Source organism: Peromyscus eremicus, chromosome 1, assembly GCF_949786415.1.
Source record: "Peromyscus eremicus chromosome 1, PerEre_H2_v1, whole genome shotgun sequence".
In the NCBI taxonomy this organism is placed as follows: Eukaryota; Metazoa; Chordata; class Mammalia; order Rodentia; family Cricetidae; genus Peromyscus; species Peromyscus eremicus.
Genome location: NC_081416.1, coordinates 143,199,382 through 143,201,897, shown reverse-complemented (window position 1 = coordinate 143,201,897; position 2,516 = coordinate 143,199,382). Strand labels below are relative to the sequence as shown.

At 45.1% G+C, this 2,516-nt stretch overlaps 1 pseudogene; it reads right to left on the bottom strand.

Annotated features, from left to right (window-relative positions):
• Positions 1-903: 903 nt before the first annotated feature.
• Positions 904-2,042, bottom strand: LOC131918887 (nucleolar RNA helicase 2-like; annotated as a pseudogene).
• Positions 2,043-2,516: the final 474 nt, after the last annotated feature.

Genomic DNA, 2,516 nt, shown 5'->3' with positions numbered 1-2,516 from the left:
ATTGCCAAGTGTTGGGGAGGGAGCCCCAGCCCAAAGGTTGATGCAGTCCTCCAGAGACCACGGTATCCTTTGGGGACTTTCTTTGGAGGACGTGAGTAAGAGACATTTTTAGAAACTAGAGATGGAGTTTATTTGTAGGGCACATGCTTAGCACGTGTGAAGGCCTGGGTTCAGTTCTCCAGTGTGCCCACATGTACACACATACACACAAACACACAAGAAGATAAAATTGCCCAATTCACATACAAGGAGAGGAAGATGCATTTCTGGTCTTACTCTGTAAATCTAGACAATGTATTGGAATAAAGATATAATGAATTCATGTCCCTCTTCAAAATGAAAACAATTGACAATAGTCAGACCTGGAAGTTTGGAAGCCTGTTCCCCTCAAAAGGAATGGGGACTAAGCAAATGATCAAAAAAGAATCAGTGCAGTTTAACGATGGGGAGGGGACTTGGGATCAATGGTGTGAACAGTTCCCTCTTGCTGAAATGACTAAGGCAATGCCATCCTGTTCTGACCCCATTTGTGTTTGCTTAGACAATTCTCAGCCCTCTACCCCCCAACCCCCAATGGTCACATCTGCCTTGGCAACACATTTGAGACTTCCATGGCCTTGACTATGGTCCAGATAGATTAATCAAAATAATTGGCAACTTACGTCTAGAATAATTACTATGTTCTTCCAGGAATAATCGTTTGAAGATTACTCTAACTATCGGCTAACTCTGATGTATCTTTGTGGGTTTTGCCTTTAGAAGGCTGTATGGGCACCAAAAGACTTTTCAGGGGCTCAAGCTGCTCTTGGTCTGGTCATCAATAGAAAGGACATAAACTCCTAATGGACTTAATTAGCATGGTTGTCAATAACGATCTCCCGTGAATCATTGCCTCTGTGTCTCTCAGTGTTCAAAGGCTTTACTAAAGCTTTGTTTCTGGCCTGTGTTGGAAGATCTGTTACTCTGGTTGTCCTCTGAAGTTTCTATTCCTCCCATCTGCCCCTGTCCCCTGAAGTTTCTGCTTCTACTCTACTGCCCTCTGAAAGCACTGTGGTCATCTTCTCACTGACCCCTGCCACCTAGATATCCTTCCTGGGCCTTTAGCTTTGGCTGCTCAGTGGCCACAGCAAGCTGCCACCATCATGCCACTTCTATATTTCTGTGACTGCTTCAATGTGGACATCAAAACAAACTCCCAGCTTTCCTTTGAGGAAAACCACTCCTTTCACTTGGCATCAAGGCTTTCGTCCAGTTGCTCATTAAGTTTTTTCCAAAAATAACTAATGTTGGCATTTCAATTGAGCCTGGAAGGATCTCGGTCACCAAGTCCACTCATGAGCTGATCAAGAAGCACTGGTTGAGCAATATGGCCCTGAAATGCGTGCCAGCACGGCTGCCAGGGTCTCCACAGCTCCCTTCACTTTGGTCAGTTTCTCGGCTGACTACTTGAAAAGGCCAATGGCAGTAGGAGGCACAGAATCCAAAAGCCTGATGCCTTCTGTGCTAGATGCTTTTATTATATCTGTTGCAGAAGGGACACCTATTCATTTAGATTCCATGCCCGCTTTCTGCTCCACCCGTGCTGATACTCTTCCTTGAGCTGATAAAAGCAGGTGCAAACCCCTGTCCCTTCCGCTCTGCCTGTCCATCTGATGGATGGAAGCGGGACTCCACATCCTTTGATGGACAGTTCTGCATAACCAGGTCAACCTCAGGGATGTCTAACCCACGTGCAGCAACGCTCGCTGCCACCAAAACCCCAAAATTGCCACTTTGGGAGCCTGTCAGGGTGATTCCCCTTTGCTTCTGTGGAATGTCACTATGTAATGAGTGGACGTCTCTTATACACATGTATTCTGTCTCAGCCCCTGGGCTTCTTTTTTGGCTTCACAGAGTACACTGGGATCATATCCCTTATAACTGTTTCCCTCTCTATCCATGACACTTAATAGCCAGGCACTCCATGGTTTTGGCTGTTTTCTGAGTCTTTATACCCATCAGGTTCACCTATCATATGTAAATTTTATATATTTCTTAGTGTTAAAAATTAAATAAATTCTGTAGTGGTTTGAAAGAAAATGGCCCCCATAGGGAGTGGCACAATTAGGAGGCCTGGCCTTGTTGGAGGAAGTGTGTCACTGTGTGGGCTGGCTTTGAGGTCTCCTATGCTTCAAGCTGCACGCAGTGTGACACCGAGTTCACTTCCTGTTGCCTGTGGATCAAGATGTAGAACTCTCAGCTCCTTCTTCTCCAGCTCTGTGTCTGCCTGCATGACACCATGTTTTTCACTATGATGATAATGGACTTAAACCTCTGAAACTGTAAGCACCCCCAATTACAACATGGTCCCTATGGCTTGGAGCTGTTGATTGACTCCAAGAGACGTTACTCCTACTCCGGAGTATGTTGTTTCCTATTGGACACTACCCTCTAACTCCTTGTCACAAAGATTAAGAGAATGATTTATGTTTTGTTTGTCTGAAGGTATGTATATGAGTACAAACATTTGAAGGACT